The following is a 20,699-nucleotide window of genomic DNA, read 5'->3' as shown; positions in this document are numbered from 1 at the left end:
GCAAACAACAATAGGGTTGGCTCTAATCAGTAAGGCTGAGCCAGTAGAACAACAAAACAATCCAAGTGCCAATACTGATTCTTACTTGTCAAAATTATTCAACCACGGCGTATGAACATTTATCACTAACAACCGGATCTAGTGAATAGTTTTAATTCTATTTTAATTGCTTGTTCTTTTTTCAATATTCTTTTGTGAAAAATTCTTTGTACATTTATATACACAACATCATATCAACGCAACAAAATTTCATAATGAGAACAAAAAGACAAGGGCACCATATGTGCAGGTGCGTACATACAGCAGTCTGCAATGGCAGGCTGCTCATGAGTTTGATCATAATAGATTCCAGTGTGCAGACCCTGGTCTGCAGTGTTAGACCGGGCCATGGGTTTACCCAGGCCCTAGCACCTTAGGTGCGAGTGCAGGCTCGCCACCCTGCCCAGGCCTGCCGGACTCTGTTCGATCCCTTTACGGGTGCGATTCTGCACACCCACTCTGTGACCGCAGACAAGCACCTTGCTTCTAGCACCATTGGTGCAAGCATGCAGCAACAGGCCTTCAACGGCAGGTCTGAACTGGGTATTAAAGCACTGGGGACGCAGGTATGTGCTCACCAACCCGCGAGGGCAGGCCGTGAACCTATCCACAATGCCATAGGTGCCATGGCATGTCCTCAAGCCTGCAACGGCAGGCTTAACACATATTCAAAACAGCATAAGGGCCAGTGCAGACACGCCGGCCTGTAATGGCAGGCTGTGCGCAATGGTCAACACCACACAAGTGCAAGTGCACACTTCAAGATCTGCGTCGGCAGACCATTCCATGTTTCTGAACACCGTGTCAGCGCCTCTTCCTAGCCTGTGTAGGGAGGCGCACACACTTCCACTGTGCCTTGAAAGTGAGGATGTGATTAGGGCCCTGAGGCCACACAAGAGAATCTGCAACATTCCAGGAGTATCCCTTCGAAGGAGCCAAACCCTAAGTGGGGGGTTTCTCACTATGTGGGCGGAGAATATTCACATGTTCCCACCCGGCCTTCAGAGTACCACCCCCCTTGTGCCCATCAGGGCTTTTCACGGGGCGCGGTGCCCTCATGGTATGTGATGACTAACTCTAGGTTGGCTGAGGGGTACGTGATGCCAACATAGGCAGCGGCACAATGGAGCCCCACAGGCCTGCAACGGCAGACCTGATACAGAGTTGACATGCTATCCATTGGGTGGCCCATCAGTGCTATGTCTGACTACAAGCCAGCACCATTCCCGCCTCGGGTATGTGGCGTACCTGTTTACTGGCCATACAGAGGTATGGCACCTAAACCCATCACATATGCACCCTTTCCCCAATGGTAGCAAAGTGGCCGCGCGCACCTTCCCTCTCCAGTACAGTGGAAAGGTGCCCAGATTCCTACAGTCATGCGAGAGAGTCGGCAAAGACTAGGAGGATAAAGCGAAAAGTTCTGGTCTAAATTTCCCCATGAAGGGCCATGCCCAACAGTGAACCACTAAAGTCACTCAATTAACCAGTGCTTAACCCTCTTGTAGCTTGACACAAAAGTAATCAGGCTTAATTTAGAGGCAATGTGTGGAGAATTTATGCAGCACATAAACTGTGATGAAATGAAAAACAAGCACAAGAAAATCCCCCCACCAATTTTGAAAAGTAGAATACATTTTAATAAATGATTTGACACTAAAATGAAAAAAATCCAATCAGCAGAACTAGAGTTCTGAATTTTAAAAAAGATTAAAGCGCCAACGATGGACATTCCGTAGCATGAGACCGGGTCAGAGTTGAAAAATATGGGTAGGCACCTATTGGATACAAGAAGTGAATTGGGCCTTGTCAGCGCTTACTTTCATACTTAGAAAACATTTTCGGGAAAAATGTCTTTGAAGGTAATGTTCAGGGGGGCAAAGCTACAGGCCGTCTTTGAGGAGAACTAAACCAATAATACATCAGAGGGTCCCTGTTACATCAAATGAAAGGGGAAAGAAAGGCAGGGAAACACAATCAATTAAACAACAACAAACCCCTTCTAGTTATATTTCAACAAAGAGCTGTCCCATAAAAGAGATAACACTTTTCTAAAACAATATTATATTTTATTTTCAAAGATATTTATCTTTATCATTGAATTGATATCCATAACTAAGTCAATAAATACATATAACTATATTCTTCATCCATATACGAAGAATCTCGAAAAACGATGAAGCAGAACAATTAATCCAGGTACATGACTCAACAGCTCATGACATACACAGAAAAGAAAAATCATATACAGTTAATCAGAGAAAACAAAAACAATTATAATGAAAACTAAACATAACAATCATATACAACAAAGACAATATACAAAACACAATTGCGCCGACGCGCGTTTCGGAATCCTATGTACCATCCTTCCTCAGGGCGCTGATGGTGTATTCAAAAAACAATATTTTGACAATAACTAATACATTTATTTAATCTGACCAAAAGTTATTTTCAAATATGTGTTGAAGCTTCGTCAGTAGAATCTGTGGGAACAGTTATAATATAATTAGATTCTTTGAATTAATCAAACTATGTACATAAAAAATGTTTCATAGGAGCTTAAATAGGGAGTCAATATATAATATAATTAAAATGAAATTAATAAATAACAGGCATGATCCATGAAGACCAAGAAGAATAAAAAAAAGAGAGAATCATAGAAAAATCACCCAGTGAGGAAAAATAATTCAGGGAAAAAATGAAACCAAGTGCACCCAGGACTGAACTATAGAAAGATATCAAGTTCTACACACTTGTTACACCACAAATAGTTAGTGTGAGACGCTATCAGATGCTCTGAGGAGAAGACATCATAGTCTTGGAGCTGCTGAACAATATTGCGGTGAAGATTTCCATGTTTGGACTTTTGGAAGTTGAAACCCTGCAGTGGGATGAAGCTGCAAGCTGCAGGTGAGGAGGGCTCCAAGAATCCAGATACCCCTTCTGCAATGGACTGCTGAACAGGATTTTCTGTAGCCGAGGAGAATCTAGGTACACCTTGGGCAGATCAAGGAGCTAGTAGGTCCCTGTCTCCTCTTGGTTCTCAGAATACATTTTAGCCAAAAGGTTTCTATTTCCCCAGTTTGGCATTTTGGCAATCTGAGTACCCTTAGCACTTCTACCAAGGGTCCAGGACTGGAGAGGAACCCCTTGAAGGGCCAGGACTCACTCAGGCTGGTCCAGTAATGGGTTCAAGATAGTTGCAGCCTTTTCTGTCCCTGAAGCTCTGATCAGGAAACCATCCAACTAGCACTTTAAGTCACTGTGGTAGGCCTGGGTTCAAGTAGTGGAACAGAGCTCAAGCAGCATGGCAGGCGTGTGAGGGTTCAAGGCAGGCCACAGCAGCAGGCACTTCTTTGAGAGCCCTTACTCAGGTCTAGAAAGTGAACTGAACTGAGTTTCTGAGAGTCCTATTTTTATACCTGATGCTTCCTTTGATAAATTTCTAGACTTGCTTGGAATCTCCTGCCTCCCCTGCTCTGGTTCCAGCCTGGCTGCAGGCACAATGAACTAGTGTGAAGTTCTTTGTGTGAAGGTAGGGCACAGTCTATTGATTTTCAAGGGATTCTGATCCCCCCCCCGATCCTGACAGTGGTGGCTGTTAGAAATGGGGTTTCTGGTTGATTAAGCTATACACTCCGGCCAGGCTGAACCCACCACTCTAGTCAGAGTAAGCTAGATACACAAAACACTTAACCTGTTCTCACACTCTGGTAACTTGGCATAGAGAATGCAGGCTTATCAGAAGAGGCAATGTGTAAAATACCTGTGTAACACACACACAGTAATGCAAAGAATACACCACAAAAAGACTCCACACAGGTTTATAACAATTCATTTAAAATATGCAGATATCATAGTAGGAGAAATATATCCACTTTTTTTAGGTGCTTTATGATAATAGGAAAGAAGGGCAAAGGAACTTCCTCATGGTAGGAGCACCTGCATAGTACTCCTCCAAATTCTCAATGTTCTCCGGCCACTCGTGATGTCACATAGGCCGGGTGCACAAACCTCACAAGCCTCAAGAATCACAGTACCATCTCTCTGGGAAAACAAAGGCCGTCATTCAGGGAGTCATGCTGAGGATCGCATTTTGGATGTAGGTGGTGCCCGACGTTACACAACAACAGTCCGCGTTGGGGGCTATGAAGCAGGAGAGTCCTGGATGTTCATGGCAACCATTGCCGACAGGCTGCTGGTCACTTTTGAAGTGTCTGGCCGGGGTTTCTCCTGTAGATGCAGGCACTCGGGCTGGCACAGCTTGTAGTTCTCGATCTCAGGATCGTGCTGGAATTGTTTCCCTCAGCGCTGCAGCATCAGTTGTAAAAGAAGGTTGTTCACTTGGTTTACAAGGCAGGTTGAAGCTCCAACCTGCCCTGATTGTTGCCAACAGTGCAATGGCCGGACTCACGAATGGTAGAGTCCCACTGCAGTGGTACACATATCAAATCTTTGATGGCCCTGAGATTTTGAAAACATGAGGGATGCCAGGAAGCCCATGGATAGCACTTAGAGCTTCAGTCACAAAAAGTTAGCAGGCAGCAGGTCAGCACACCAAAGCAGGTCACAGAGTGGCAGTCCCTCTTGCAGCACACCACTCAGCAATCTGCAGGCTCACACAGCAAAGTGGTTAGCAAAGCGGCAGCCCCTCTGGCAGCACAGCAGTCCTGTTGGCAATGTTCAGATGTAGATCCAGCGATGTCTAGTTAAAGGTCCCAGAAGTGTCAATATTAAGGTGTCAGAACCCCAGTACTTATACCCAAAAGTGCCTGTGATGTAGGGGGTGACTACAAATTAGCCCTCCGAAGTGCACAAGGATCCATCCAGTCTTGTCTGCCTAAATATCTGTCGGGAGTGATCAACACTTTGTGTGTGGGCAGAACCCTACCTATTCAAGTGGAGTGTGAGACACTCCCATCCCTCCCAGCCCAGGAAGACCCATCAGAATGCAGATGCAGTTGAGTGTGCTGTTTTGTGGCTGTCTACAGGGAATGCACAAATGGCTGTCACCCAGCCCAGCCCAGACATGTATTGGAGACAGGCTGTCAGGCACATAGAGCAGTAAGTGTAGAGAAATGTCCTCTTTCTAAAAGTGGGACTTCTAAACCAGTAAGGTTAAATCCAACTTCACCGATAAGGAGGGCTTATCATTACCACTCAAAAGATATGAAACATGATAAAACTACTTCTCTCTGCACAGGAATTACCACTTAAACTGGTATAGTGGAACTCCTGATGCTAACCTATGAGAGGGTTAGGCTTCACAGCAGTGAAAAACGAATTTAGCTGTTTGTAACTACTAGGACCTGTGAAACATAACAGTACATGTCCTCCCTTTTACTTACATAGCACCCTGCCCTTAGGGCTAGTTAGGGCCTACCTTAGGGGTGACTTATATATAATAAAAAGAGAGCTTAATGCTTGGCAAGAAGTTTTAAATGCCAAGTCCAAGTGGCAGTAAACGGCCCACACAGGCACTGCAGCAGCAGGCCTGAGACAGGTTTGAAAGGCTACTTCTGTGGGTGGCACAATCAGTGCTGAAGCCCACTAGTAACATTTAACTTACAGTCCCTGGGGATATGGCATGCCACTTTACAAGGGTCTTATAAGTAAATTAAATATGCCAATTAGTTATTGTTGGTTTCTCATCCATGGATTTCTACCCCTATCTACTCTTCTCCATTTCTTGAAAGTAGACTTTCGTGTAAAGATTTTACTAAAATGGTGCCTGTGCGGATCTAATTCCTAAACTACGAAGCCAAAATTATTATTTTTATCTGTTAGATCTGGTTAGCCTCTGTTCCTCTGTGTTTTTTTTTTATTTCATATCGCAAGCATACTCATCCAATGCCTTTCTCATAGATGTTATTGTTAGTTTAAAGACTGAGAAAGAGCAAGGATTTTCACCTTTTTGTTGCTTTCTCATCTATGGGTTGCTACCCCTATCTACTCGTCTCCATTCCATGAAACTCGACTTTCGTGTAAAGATTTCACAATGGGACCTGTGCTGCTTCTGATATCACCATAAGCCCCCTGCGCCTCTTATGGTGATTTCAGGATAGTTCTCTTTCCTTTTACCCCAATAGTTTGTCTAACTAAAAAATAACTGCATGCCAACTATGCCCTGATAGTGTTCTAGCGAGACCTACTCTACCTGTGATGAGTTTGAGGGTGGGCGTTAGGGAAGGGACACCTAGGGAGTTACAAGAGATCACACAAACCAATTATTAAGTAGGGAGCTTCATGATGCAGAGGGTCATGCATGGGAGGGCATTTTATAATCGGCTCTGAGGTCCTGTTTGAAGTTTTTATTGCGAAGAAGTGTTAGTGCTGGTGTTACACAGTAGGGTTGCTATGCTGATGACGGTCTAAGTATCGATGCAAGTGAAACGGATAGGCCAAACACTCATGGACAGCCCCGCCCAACTGTTTTTCCTGCCCACTGCACAGCTGGATGGAATACTTGTACCCAGAAAAGATTTAGTTCCAGTCTAGGTAAAGTTCTTGGTTCAAAGTGCATGAAGGTTGTCCTTAGCCTTCATGCAATTCATGAACTTTTCACAGCATATTGTGCCAATATCTCACAGTCTCCCCTCTTACACCAGCCATATGGATTTATAACAACAAGTACAGGTCTAGGCCTTCTTCAGATTGGCAGTGGTTTTGCAGTGCACAGAGCCCTCAAGTCACAGTTTTCTGGACGTTCTCTAAGTTTTCTTCAATCTTCAGCAGAGAATACTCATTTTCACATATGCTGCTCTGATAGCTGTTCACACTCTGCCCCCCGTTTTGCCTCATATGATTCCTCAAAGCATTAAGATACAGTTAGGGTGATATGTTGCAATAAAGGTGGGTTCTTCCATTTTACTGGGTACTATAATGAGGACCTTAATGATTAGAGTAGCCTTTGCATATATACATCTGCTTGAACAGTAACTCTCATATGCTACTGATATCTGCGATTGGATAAAGCGCAAAAATGGTGCGACTTGAGACTGTATGATTTCAAAAAAATCATTTTTGTAAACAGTAGTAAATTGCAAGCACTCTCATGTGAGAATTTCCAAAGTGCTCTAATGAAAATATTGGCTTATTGCCTCATAGGTTAAATACATTAGCATTATGTTTCCCCTGCCTTTTCCCTAGGTGTAATATAAATCAAAGCATAGCAATTTATACTGGAGGGTATCCTTCCAGTATAAAACCTATACTAGATATTGCATAGAAATCTTTGCAATATGGTGTGAGGGAGTACGCTTGACTCAAGGCATCCTAAAGTGTTATATTTTAATAGCCATAGGGCTCCCCTTCTTGCTCCATTTCATGCAAAACATTGCAGCACCGTTGGTTGCCGTGCTGCATTGCAGCCTTGCTTTGTAAATCTGCTCCTGAATACCCAAGTCGTAAATAATCTTCTCTGAAAGCCCAGTCCTGGAGAACACCTGTATAAAGGCCTTTACCCCTACCCTGAAAAGGTGATCCTTAGACTTACCCCTTTCTGTCTAAGGCAGATACAGTATGTTTTTGGGTAATGAGGGATGGTTGGCCACACACACATTTTCGGGGCAGGGACATTAGTTTTAGTCTAGCTCAGGTGGTTTTCTAGGAATATCACATACCACCTTCTGGTCTATGCTGGAGTCCAGTCAAGGATGTTTCTGTGAAGTCACTGTACAAAAATATATTCTCCCAGTACACAATACATGTGAGCATCATGTCCCAGCTTTGCCATGGCTGGATGAGCAGAAATAGAGGCCTATTTTGAGAGCAGCCCCAGGGGAAACTGGATGAAGAAAGTTGATGGGTGAACTATAAACTCACCCCAGAGATCTGCGCTGTCGTGTGGCTTGTGTGCACCACGGTGGCAGAGGTGTATCTCACTGTGTAAACACTCGTCTAATCTCAGAGCTCCACATTTTCATATTCACATGACCAGCTATCTTTCTCATCCATTCAAGCCCTCCATAAACATCATGATAATGATTTGGCCATTCCTGAGTGAGCCAAGACAGAGAGAAAAAAAGTACCTTTTGCAGAGAAGGTCGGATAGAGAGAAAATATCCCATCTCCACAGTTTTCTTTTTAGTTTGTTTTCACACAGAACCTTTCTACAAACCCACAGAGTCTGTACTAGGCAAGTGGACTTCCCACTCTCCTCCTTGACGTGTGAGAAAATCACTTTTAGTAGATTTCCATCAGGTCAAGTTTGCGTAAGGCCTGGTTGACCCATACCATGAGTGCACGTTGCACTTTTTAGCCAGGAAAAACAAAACACCTGCAGTGACTAACCAAAGCCTTCGGACTGAAAGGACAGGGTTAATTAAACCTGATGGATGACCAATGATAATGAGGGAGTTAGTGGCACTGCCTCAATCAGCAATGACCATTGCATTCCTCCCTTAAGTCAAATTCATGTATCAGTTAATGAACTCTAATGAGAGAACTGAAGTTTTCTCAGGCCGGACCAAAAAACCCAGAGCTACTTCATAGTTTGCTTATTCAGACAAAACATATTTAATGCAGGTAGAGGCCCTTTATCGCACATCTAGTGGTGTTCACTTTGGAATATAGTACAATGTAGGTATTTTGTAGGTCTGCTACAAAGACCACTGGCAGAAAGATAACTGCAGTTCTGTTTCAAGCATCAACACATCATTTTCTATCCAGACCTGCAAGTCTATTTTGGTATTAAGTGTTTTCTTTATGGCATATCATTTCAGCCACATACAATTATAACTTTGAGCTTTGAACTGCAGGTATGTCTCATGACCACGTGCACACGCTGCAGGCTACTATCTTTATCTGGTGATTTAACTCCAGTGAAACAACTGGAAGAACCTGCTTTGCATTCCTATACATCTGACAGAATACACTCATCACAGGTGGAACTTCCACCCCGAGGGGTCAGCGTAGTTTTGACTTCCTGTGTTTCAGCTGATTGTGTCTGCTGGCAGTTTTAGATTGCACCCTATAAAATGGACATACAGTTTACAGAAGTGAATTTGAAAAATACAAAATTATTAGTCGGGGATTGTCAAGTTGTGTTTTTGCTTCCACTTTTCACATTGTAGGTAGAAACGTTCTAAAGAGCAATAAGTAAAGCCAATAGGTCAGACGTTTTATTGTGACAACGTTTTATGTGTTGAGCTGGTGCATAGCTACGCATACTGTTCAGTAATATAATGTACAATGAGAATCAATCGCACTTTCGACAAGTAAGACATTTACTTTGTTCATATTCATTTTCTGAAGAGGAGCTTTTCTCTGCATGACTTAGATGTTTGTCTCACAGCCTGTACTTCAAATAGGGTGATGATAATGTTTTCCTCCCTTTGGTCAATAATGCCAAGTGTATCAATAAAACAACTCAAAGAAAGATCTAAGGTTTTGTCAGGCCAGACCTAGAAACCAAGACAAATCTATGGCTGTAGCTACTATACATTTCACTTATTCAAAATAAACATTTTTATGGCAACTCTGAACAGAATTTCCCAAATTTCTAAATATTGAATACGTTAAATCTGATATTAGAACAAGCAACATTGTCATACATTAACACTTGTTATACATTGACACGGGTAGTAAAATCATGGCTGGAATACCATGTACTTAAGGTGGGAAAGGCAAGTGGCACTAAAAAAAAGATTTTAGAACAAAGTATCACACAGTTGTAAAAATCACAATTTCAGGAGTTTGTAACTTGCATACCAGGTACAGAGAGAACATAATAAAAGTGCAAATTAGAGGGGTATCATAGAGCTATACATAATCTTGAAAATAGAGAAATGTAAATAATAAGTTTACAATTCAACACCAGAGCAGTATGGAACAGTTAATGCAAGGAATGGCGATTTTTCGTCTTAAGAAAATGGTCCAACAATTATATATATCCTTCTACTTAATTTATGTTCTTGTGTCTTCAATTTTCCAAAAGAATACATAAAATCCAACAGCCAACACGTGTTTCGCTTGATACAGACTTTTGCAACGCTACAAAGAGTACAGAACATTTAATGTGTTTAAACAGATTAAAATACATAACATAGAAGTGTAGTGCCCATACCAGCCAGGAAAACATGTGCCAAGAAAACAAAGATGAACATTACTATGTGCTTTGCAGTTATTAGACTAGACTTATAGTGCCTGTCACCCAATCATTAAAAGCTGATAAACGCTAAATGTGTTAGAAGATTCAATCAAAAGAGCACAGCCAACTGTAGCAGTGACATTTTAATTACAACACCATCGTTCTCAAACAACAGGCCAATTAGTGGTCGTTTCTATAAAAGAAGATTACATGAAGAAAAAATGTAGCTACCTTAGCTTGTTTATATAACTTCCCATCGATGATAGGCAGAAATCAAATCATGGTTTAGTACAAAAAGTCCTGGAAAGAATTACCGTTTTTTTAGACTATGGCCTGAATACAAGGCCCGCTGCGGCACCGCCAAACCAAGTGAGGACCGACCACTGTCCGATAACTACTTTTTTAGTCATTGAGGGGCATTTCCTTTGGTGTTCCTACAGTGGTACCTGTAAATTGGAAGAGGCGAAACGTCAAGGCACTAGAAATCTGCACCAGTCAGTCTAGTATATGGTAATTAAAACAAAGGCATTGTGCATTTGTATACTGTTTCCCAAATAAATCAAATTAGTCGTTAAATTGCTGGAAACATATTCATCCTTTATTCTTTATTCTTTTGTTCTCGTTTTTTTAAACCACAGCACCAAATTGATAGCTGACGGGGCGCGTTTCGTCCCCACGGGACTTTTCCACGGCTTTTATATATCTAGGTATCTCACACAGGCGCTTCACATCAAGTTTACTGTGACAGAAGAAGTACTAATGCAAGGTGAATCTTGGTATCTTCCATAGAAGAAACACAAATATTGTATGTCCGAAGTAGTGTGACACAGGAATAATTATAAACAGTAAGTGGGAAAAGTGTGTCCCAATATCAAACGCTGAAGTCCGGTTCAGAAAACATCTGTGATGTTTTCTGAACCGGACTTCAGTGTGTGATATATGAAAGCCTTGAAATAGTCCAGTGGGGACGAAACGAGCCGCATCAGCTATCGATTTGGTGCTGTGGTTGCTCTGTGTCTTTTGTATTGAGATATAAGGTGAGTGGCTGAGGCATATTACTGTGTGTGCTTTTCAACTGAAGGTTTTGTTTTGGGATTAAGATCTGAGTGACAATTGACAAATGCTAACTGAAGAGGAGGCATGTGTCTCCTCCTCCTGCTCGAACCTCATCCAGTGGGTCTTCATCTCCTTCTCCTCCTTAGAGGAAGAAATCCTCGCCAGATGCTGAAATGATAAGGAAATTGGTGATAGAAACACTGAAATCTTTAAAAAAGCAGATGAAAGAAATGCATAACCAGGCAGATCAGGAAAGCTTGTATTCTGACCTTTTGAACTCAGATTTGTCACGTGGGGTCTTCCACTCCTCCTCCTGATCATAAAGAGAAGCATATTTAGCAGAACATGTTAGGAGAATTGCTTTCCCATATCAAGGGCAATATGGGTTATCCTAATGAGGTAGCTAAATCTTCCAAGGATGCTGTTCTGTGCCAGTTTAAGAAGCCTGATGATATGGGGATTCCCATCCATCAGCATGTCCTTGATGTGGTTCTGAACGAATGGAAAGACCCGGACAAAATTAATATTCTTCACTTATTGTCAAGGTTGTATCCATTGAAAGGGATGGAGGAGACCCAAACTCAGTGCATGTGGACTCTGTGGTGGCTAGCCTAGTGTGTTGTTCCTCTATGGCTGAAGACATTGTTCTTAAGGATCCAGCAGATATGAAAATTGACTGAGCCCTAAAGAAGGATTACTCTGGTTTTCAATTGACCCTCAACAGCGGGAATTATGGAGCGTACACTGCACAATCTTTATTACCTGATTTCAAGGAACTTTTCAGATCTATGCATGAGGGTATGCAGTACCCCAGCCTGTGAAATGTACAACAGTGTCTCAGACACTGTTTGCGAATCCCAATTGGGTCGCAAACGACCTGCCTCACGAATATTCATAAGGCAGGTCGCAATTTGCGCCCCCATTGGGAATCGCCACCACTCACAGGGATGGAGGCCTGCTGGGGTCAGCAGACCACCATGTCTGTGACTGCTTTTTAAATAAAGCAGTTTTTTAAAAAAATGCAGCCCGTTTTCCTTAAAGAAAAAGGGATATATGTAAAAAAGAAAAGTAAGAAGTGGTCCACTTCTAGTCACATAAGGGAAGGGTTCCCCTGAGGATCCCTTGCTGTTTGCGAGTGTCTTATCACCTTTTTGAAATAGGTGGTAAACTGCTAGTGTTTTGCCACTGCAATTGCGGTCGCAAAATAATCCTACATAGAAGGGCGACTTGCTATTAGGGAGGGACGCCCTTGCTATGCCCCTGCCTAATAGCGAGTTGCAAACCCTATTTTGCGAGTCAGTAATAGGTTACCGACTCACAAAATAGGGTTTTTACATTGCACAGGCAAACACCTTCTTTTCTTTTCACAAATAGCCCTTTCCTAAAAGTTATATTTTATTTAAGACAAGGTCTTTCAGACAGCATTCTAGGAGGCAGCAGAACATGGAACAAAGATCAAAATCCCAAGCCGGATTCTCCTCCAGAAAATTCCAGTGGAAAGGCAAACCAGATCCACAGAACGCCAATCAGTGCTCCTGACTATCCCAGAAGGGTGGTAATAGATGGTTCCAAGTGCAAGGTTGGTGGCAGAATTCAGTATTTTCAACAAGCATGGGGCTCAACAATTTTGGACAGATGGGTTCTAGAGATAATACATAGAGGATACGAGATCGATTTTGTCTCCCCTCCAGTCCCTTTGGGAATCATTATCACTCTGCTCCCAGGTCCCTCAAGAATCAGATGGCTTTGAAGGATGGAATTATTTAATTAGTTCAAAAGAGAGCTATTGCTCTCATCCCAAAGGAAGAAGGAACTTACTCAAACATGTTTCTGGTTCCGAAGGTCCATGCAGGTTTTCGGATTGTCATAGACTTGAAATCCTTGAACTACTGTGCGAAAAACAATCCTTTCAAAATAGAGACACTACATACGATCATTCCTAATGCATGCTTATCTGCATATCCTGATGTGAAACTTGCATCAAAGATTCATCTGGTTTTGTGTTTGGGGCAAGCTTTGGCAGAGGCCTCTGGTCCTCTCCAAGCATCTTAATGAGGACGGGGCCCTTCTAATAGAACCTCGTCATCTCAACTGAGTGTCAATATTCCCACATCTCAACAACTGGTTAGTCCAAGCTCCATCAATCTAAACTCACAACCATCATATATCCTTGACCATCATTTCTCTGAACCATTATGGAATCCTCTTAATTCTTATGAAGTGTCATCTACTCCCCTCAAGAGAGTTTGAGTTATTTGGAGCATGGTTCAATAGTCAGCTGGGCAAGGTGTTTCTTCCTATGGACAGGAAGATTTGCCTCCAATAATTTACTGGGAAAACCTTCTGCAAGCAGGACTGCCTCACTGCTCCAATGGTTAAAGGCACAAGGTCATGTGGCAGCAGCTGTTTTAGAGCCCCATGGGCAAAACTTCATGTGATACCCCTGCTGTGCCATCTACTATACCATGGTGCCCTGCTAGTCAAGAACCTTACCTATGTGGTTCCTATTTCCCTAGAAGTCAAGCTTGCTCTTCTGTGGTGAGTGATCAAGCACAACCTCTGCAAGGGAGCAGTGATGTATCCACACTCTCCACTAATATTGGCAACAGATGTGAGTGCTTTGGGTTGGGGGGCATCACTGGAACACTTTACAGAGCAAGCAAAAGTGTCTAGGACAGAGGGATGGAGATTGTCAAATTGGAAAGAATTGATGGTTGTCCTTCGTGCTCTTCATAATTTCAGACAATATTTGTTCCACCACAATGTGTTGATAAGTGGTGTACATCAATCACCAGGGAGGTACCTACTGCTGATCACTGAACAAGTTGATTTGCAGTCTTATCAGTGGGCAGAAAATCCCCTCCTCTCGTTGTCATCTGTGCACGTCAAGGGCCTGAACAATGTGGTGGCAGACACCTTCAATCAGATATTTCATTCTTCACAGGATTTGCAACTGACAAAATCCATGTTCAGTGCCATTTGCAGGAGGTTTGGCTTTCCCTTCCTGGATCTATTTGCCTCCAGGAGCAGTGCTGTTCTTCCAAGGTTTTGCTCCAGGTGCCCAGGAGAGGGAGCTTGGGGTGTGGATGCTCTGTTCTTCAAATGGCCCTGGAAACTGCTTTTTCCATTCCCACCAATTCCTTTGATTCAGAAACAATTGTGCAGGATTCAGCAGGAGAGGGCACAAGTAATCGTAGTAGATCCTTACTGGCCCAGACAGAGCTGGTTTGCACTTCTAAGGCACATGGTAAATTGTCTCTCATGGATCCTCCCGCAGTCTCCTGCTCACCAAAGGTCTTGCATGCAGGTTCAGCCTTGTAGTCTTTCCCTCTCGGATACGGAGGTCGAAAAGATGAGGTTGGAGGAACCCATTCTATCACCAAATCTTCTATGGAACTAAGAGTTCATTATTTAGATGAAAATGATTAAATACATTGTATGATAACTGTGTTTACTAGAAATCTTACAAACATTCTATAGAAATCGGTATATGTGTATGTGATTTATCTTGGTTTTGTTGCCTAGACCCATCACATGTTGATTGATTGTTAGGAGCTTTACATATTATTGTTTGAATAAATTGATGTATTCATCTCTCCTCCGGACCACTGTTTGTCTGTATCACAAGTTACCCAGGTCCTTCAGGTTAATTTTGGGTCACCCCACTGTTTAGTAATACATTTTAGAAAGTGAATATTTCTCTGCTCTTAACTTCACTCTGTGTGCCTGAAGCCTGTCTTCAATACACGTCTGGGCTGGGTGATAGCTATACTTTGCGCATTCCCTTTAGACACCAAAAAACATAAGAAGGTTGGGTATGACAGAGGACTCATCTGCATTCATCTTTATTCTGATAGCCTTTCTGTGCAGGAAGGAGAAATGGAAGCTAGCACTTACATCTCAAGAGGCAGTGTCCTCTGTCTCACCCAAAAGGCCAATTACCCCCCACAAATAGCCTGAAAGACAGGGCTTGGATGGAAGGGGACCAGTGCACTTCAATGAGCTGCTTTGAAGTCAGGCTCTTCTTCACAGGCACATTTGGTTATCAGTACTGGGGCTCTGAACATACCAAGACAGTACACGACTGGACCTGGGTAGAACTCTGAAGGAGTAAAGACTGTTGTGCTGTTGGCTATGCATTTGTCCAACTTTGAAGCACAGTTTCAGACTATTTGCAACCATAAGTCAAACCTGAAGGGGATCAGTCCCATTCTACACTTGAAGATGCAGAACAACACTTCAACCAGCTCTTACCACACTCAGCAAAGTACTTCTCATCTTTTGCGGGATGCCAGTGCATTTTTGGGCCTCTGGGCTCACACCATTGAAAATGTTTGCTTGGAGCCACTCACAAGGAAGGAACTGTTTTGCTGCTTCTTATGACTATACATTGTAATGGTACAATACTAATTACCTCCCTTCCCTCTCAGCACCTCTCTCTCCCTTCTCCCCCTTACTCCCTTGCCCCCTTCTCATGTTTTGCAGTTGTGGCACTTGTCATGCATGATACCTAACTCCAATATACCTAAAAAAAATACTACTACCCCTGGCTGGGGCAGAACCCTAATAAATAGCCGTCCTTCATTCACTTCTTCGCCATTCACAATGTAAGTACAGGGCAAGGGAATACATCAAATTAAAGAAGAGAAAACCAGTCTGACCATCATTTTTTTAATAGTCATAATACATGTATTTTTGTCTACTATAAAATGATATGCAGCGCCAAATAAAAACACTATTTGCATTCAACATTAATTCTTTTTATTACAACAACTTATTCAACCCATAATTTATAAATACCTTTATCATATTCATTATTCATCAATACCTACAGCCACAATACAAACTCTATACATAAATCTACATTTCATCAGTATTTTATCGAAACTTTATGTGAACGTCATTTAACGATGTATCCCTGAACCCCCCAAAAAATATGAAAATGTAAAACCTGTCATTTATTCACTCTCATACACATTTATAGTCACACATATCAATTTGTCAGCATGAATGAGTATGAGAAATTTGGGTAATATTTCCTAGTCAGACATCGTGAGAAAGAGATTCTTTTTTTGGGGACTCGACTAATGCTGCTATTCTTTTTTACTGTGGTACAGTCACTGAAGAAGCTGCAACCCTACCTTTTTGGGACTCTCTACCTGGTTCTAACTGACCACGGACCTCTTCGGAGTCCAATAATGATGAGAGGGAGAGAACCCCCAACTTTTGGGGTGGGGCATTTCTCTACATGTTATGGACTTTACAGAGGAACACAGACCTGGAACTGACCACCCATCAGTGCAAATGGACTTCCCAGGGGTGAAGGAGGGCTGCTGTGAGAATGTTTCTCTCTGTGTGTGCTCAACCGTATTTGTTTGTGAATGGATATTGCTCTTTTTTTTTAACTGGGATTCTGCTACCCTGGCCCCAGTGCATGTGCTCTGAACCCTAAAACATGCTGAAATGTGCTTAGTCCTATTTGGCCTATGTAACTTTCCTATCAAGCCATATTAAATGGTGTCCCAAAATATACCCATAGAATTGATAGTTAAATGTCCCATATGGACTGCAGGCTTACTGTGCTATCCACTATTGTGTCAAAACAAATATGACTCCAGGTCTACCAGTGTAGCCTGGATGCGGCAGTTTGAAAACTGCAGCTCTATCTTTCAAAGTGATCATTTTAAAAAAGGAGAACTCCCACCCCCTTTTAAGTATTAATAAGTCACCCCTATGTAGGCCTCCTAGTGCAGAAGAAAAACTGTATGGAATTTAAATGTTAGACATCTATAAAATTAAAGTTAACATGTTCCTAAAGTGTTTAGAGCCCAAAGGCTATTTTCAGTGTAGCACAGTGGGCTGGACAATATAGAAAACATAGTGCAGGAATATCAATTATTACTTCTGCTATCTCAGGGAAGGGACCAGCTAGAAAAATAGGTAAATGATTATTGTTTTATATTTATTAAAAGCCCAACTTAATTGTGAAGTAAGATGTTTGATAATTTTTCAGTAAAGGGGACCTTTAGAAAGTTACTCTTTTCATGCCTGAATTTCCTAGCGGCTAATTTTCATTAGCCCTCCAACTGTCGCCCAGCTGGGGATAGCCCTGATGAGATGTGAAAAGCAGGATTTTCTTTTTGAAAATAAATATATGCCCCCCGCAACAAAGGAGCTATCTCTCCTGGCAAGGGGAGTATTTGTTTTCACTGCCCCTGACCACCAGGGTTTTTCTAGTGGCGACTGGCAGTGAAAACCAACCTGAATGTCCACCCATCTAAATTAGGTTGGACCTGTAACCATGAGTAGCCCTTTCCATGGTTACACCTATGGTTCGCCAGCATCTAATTGAACGGGTGGACCATCATCTTGGTTGAAAAGGATACTCCAGTCATTGCGACAGAGTACACTTACCGCCAAGATTTATTCAGCGCTGAAGTCCCAAGGTAAAACCGCTGACTGTATCGAACCTGGTTGAAGTATCCAACCTTCGCTTAATCGAAGTAAGTCTGAAATCACACCTAGGTCCCAGCCTATGGCAAGCAATTGATCCACACCGGCACTTAGTGCTTTTTTACGCCATTTATACCTAAATCTTCTAAAATTCATATCTCCTGTTCCCCATATTGGAATCTTGTCAGTTTGGTGTCATGTGGTTCATGAGATTATGCTCCATTTTTATAAATTGGAATTTATATTGTGCTTTAACGGTTCTGCTACTTCTAAAAACTGTACTAATTTACAGTTAAACCTGCCTGCTGTGTGAATTAACTGGACTAAACAAAATATTAATCTTATTACTTGTGGTGGGCTACCATCCTCCCAATTTAATAATTAACTTTCTCACAGACAACTTACAGGGAAAACTGTGGTATTTACTGCTAAATAACATAGCTGATCGATTTCTCCATCAATGAAGGTGCAGGTTCAGCCTTCTTAAAAGATGACCATTTCATCCAATGCAGCTTGTTATTCAGTAAACTTTCTACCCAGTACAAACATAACAGTTATATAGAAAAGTGCTCGAAAAGTAGTATCGACTTACTGTTAAGCATTCTGAAATGTGTTTTGCAAAGATGTATAAAACTTCTCTAGCCAAGGACCCATTCTAGGCATGGACCTGGAATTACCATGTTGGACTTTTTTGATAGTAACTTTTTGGCCAATGATTCATTTGATCTTGTGGAACCACTCTCTTGCCTATGACATTGTGGACTGCTCAAGTCTTTTGGACACTGACACAGTGTAAGTAGTAACATTGCCCACTGTGAAATACTGGTCAAGCAAGGGGAGCAAATATGCATTCATTATCTACAGTAGAATCCCCATAGAATGCAGCATTGGGCCGCCTTTTCACAAACAATTGTTTTTGATCGTTTGATGCCTGGACGTGATACAGTTCAAGAATTTCCTGTAGTGTATCATCCTTTGAAACCACTCTTCTATATACCGCGGTACAACATTGACTAATGAAGGTGAATGTCTGAACATAGCACAACAATGGTAAGCATGATGGTGTGTAAACAATGGCTACAATTATATGTGCCAAGTAAATGCCTTTCCTTCAATATATTCATACTCCCAATTTGTTTAACCAAGTACTTTCTATGAACAAGAAAACAATGACACTTAACATATATTTAAATACCACTGCACCTCCATCACTCCATTAAGGTTATTTGGACAGCAATGTGGTCTTGACTAAATTGATGCATATTCTTTCACTCAAACACAAATCATTACCTTTAGCCTTTATATAACTTTTAGCAAATCGCAAATGTCACAACCACTGACAATGGCTTGGGTCACATTCTAATCCATCACCCAGGCATTGATCCATCCATCATCATCAGACAGTGACCCCTCATATTCCCCCTCCTATTCTAATTGGAAAGGTCAATCCAAACTGCCAGGTCAGCTTTCTCCAAAAGGGAATCCAAGCAACCAGATATCATTTGGCCCAATTGTGACAATGATCTTTATGACAGGCTCCTTTACATTTCAGTTCATGTGTTTAAAACAGCAAACTATGCTGTGGGTTGTCTTACTCCTGGTGTGCATAAAATTAGTAGTTGCCTTGAAATAAAGGATAGGGCCAATAGTTAAATTACCTGCTATGATTCATCTTCTATGTTGGGATATTGTTGGACTTGGCCCTTTCTGCAGGGTCAACCCAGATTTCTTTCTTCTTTTAGCCTCCTTTGCTGATCCGTTTTTTGTTGGCTTTGAGCACTCTGTGCACTTTCTCCTGTTAACTAGTGGTACCTGTTGGAAATTCAGAAGAAGTACTGCCATGCTGCGAGAAGGACTGCCCTGCTATTTGAGGGACTGCTTTGCTATCTAAAGAAGGATGACGCTTTGATTAAGGGTGGGCGTAGTTCGCGAAGTAGCACTTCGCGAAGCTACGCAAAGTGAAGTTCGCACTACGCGAGCTACGCGTAGCACTTCGCGAACTGCGAAGTAACATGTTCGCACTGTGCAAGATGTTGTTTTCAATGATTGCACAGTGCGGACAAGCAACCGGCACTGTGCAATCATTGAAAATGGCATCTTGCACAGTGCGAGCTGTAGTTTTCTGCTGCTCGAGTAGATTTTTCCTCGAGCTGCAGCTTTCTCAACGCGAACTGGTAGTTTCTCATCGCGAGCGGTCGCGAGCATACGCGACCCCTCGCAATGAGAAACCTGACCTTCTCGCGTTGTGAATCTCGCCGGGAGGTTTATTTTCCATGCTCGCAATCGCGAACAAGGAAAAAGTCTCGCCAGGATGTCATTTTGCTTGCTCGCGGTCGCCAACTTGACGTTGAGGACCGCGAGCAAGCAAAAAATGACCGCAGCACTACACAACACTACGCTACGCGTGTTCGCACTGTGCTACGTGCAGTTCGCGTAGTGCGAAGTAGCGCGAACTTCGCAAACTACGCGAGCGTAGCGTAGTGCTTCGCCCAGGCCTAGCTTTGATCCCAGGCTATCCAGAGTGACCCAAGGGTCAGTTGGCTGACCCCCTGCATGAGGTACATGGACACAAAAAGCTTTGAGAGGACTCCCTACTACTGACTAGCTGGTCCGCTGCAACTGGACCTGCCTGAACCTGCCTGGTCACTGCTGCTGGCCTCTTTTGGAGCTATTCCTGATCCCCAAGCGATGCCCCTTAGTTCCTGGACCATTGACTGGCATCAATGGGGGCTCCTCCTAAAGAAAAAGGTGAACACCCTGAAGTTTGGGATCTTCGCAACCACAAAGAGGCCCATTTATGCCAAAACTCTGCCGTCTGTGACAAATGTCAAAACAAAGCTCAGATGAGAGCTGCTCTTTGTGCTGAAAGCGACCATTTGCTGCAACAAAAGACCTGCATTTCATGATGACAGCGTCCATCTGCTATGATCAACCAACCGAGCCTCCAGTGATGACAAGTGTTCATGTTACTGTCACAACCGTCCATGGCTCTCGACCTGTTCTTTACGCCTGCTAGTTGGGTCCTCGTCCAACATTAATGGAACTCCTCACGCTGGAC

The 20,699-nt window shown here is 42.6% G+C and overlaps 1 long non-coding RNA gene across 1 annotated transcript in view; it reads right to left on the bottom strand.

Annotated features, from left to right (window-relative positions):
* Window positions 1-2,086: 2,086 nt before the first annotated feature.
* Window positions 2,087-20,699, bottom strand: part of LOC146809269 (uncharacterized) — a 253,678-nt gene continuing 235,065 nt past the window's right edge. Inside the window, exon 3 of the long non-coding RNA XR_014966383.1 lies at window positions 2,087-11,356. This is a non-coding gene — a long non-coding RNA (uncharacterized LOC146809269). The remainder of the gene's footprint in view (window positions 11,357-20,699) is intronic.

The sequence above is a fragment of the Triturus cristatus genome, chromosome 7 (genome assembly GCF_964204655.1).
Source record: "Triturus cristatus chromosome 7, aTriCri1.1, whole genome shotgun sequence".
Lineage (NCBI taxonomy): Eukaryota > Metazoa > Chordata > Amphibia > Caudata > Salamandridae > Triturus > Triturus cristatus.
The sequence above is the reverse complement of the archived record's forward strand: the minus strand, read 5'-3'. Positions and strand labels throughout refer to the sequence as shown.